Below are 404 nucleotides of genomic sequence, written 5' to 3' on the forward strand. Positions count from 1 at the left end.
ATCAATAAAGCTTAATAAATCAATAAAGCTGAAAAGAGATGAAGCATTAATGGGCAATTGGGGTGTTGCAAGATAAATTGAAGTGATAAAGATGAGTGGAAATTGCACACTGTTTAGAATGAATTGAAATGACTTTGTCAGGGAACTTACATGTTCTGGCACAGGAAACGGAGAAATTACTAAGCTTTTGAGACAATTTTGTGGAATGATCTGATCACTGTTTTAGACAGATGATGTAGTATGGAAGGAGACAAAGAGGTAATGGGAGAGATGGAATGAAAAAAAAGTGAAAAAAGGACCAGAAGAATGTAAGAAAAATAAAAAAAGGAAAGAAGGGGAGGATAAATAGAGTAAAAAAGAGAATGAGTGAGAAATAATTTATAAGACAGAACAACAACAGTAAC

The 404-nt window shown here is 33.2% G+C and overlaps 1 protein-coding gene across 1 annotated transcript in view; it reads right to left on the minus strand.

Moving 5' to 3' along the window:
- The window catches only part of LOC119593391 (hippocampus abundant transcript-like protein 1), a gene marked incomplete at its 5' end in the record, with an annotated part of 103114 nt that overhangs the window by 3876 nt on the left and 98834 nt on the right, over positions 1 to 404 (minus strand).

The sequence above is a fragment of the Penaeus monodon genome, chromosome 32 (assembly GCF_015228065.2).
Source record: "Penaeus monodon isolate SGIC_2016 chromosome 32, NSTDA_Pmon_1, whole genome shotgun sequence".
NCBI lineage: Eukaryota > Metazoa > Arthropoda > Malacostraca > Decapoda > Penaeidae > Penaeus > Penaeus monodon.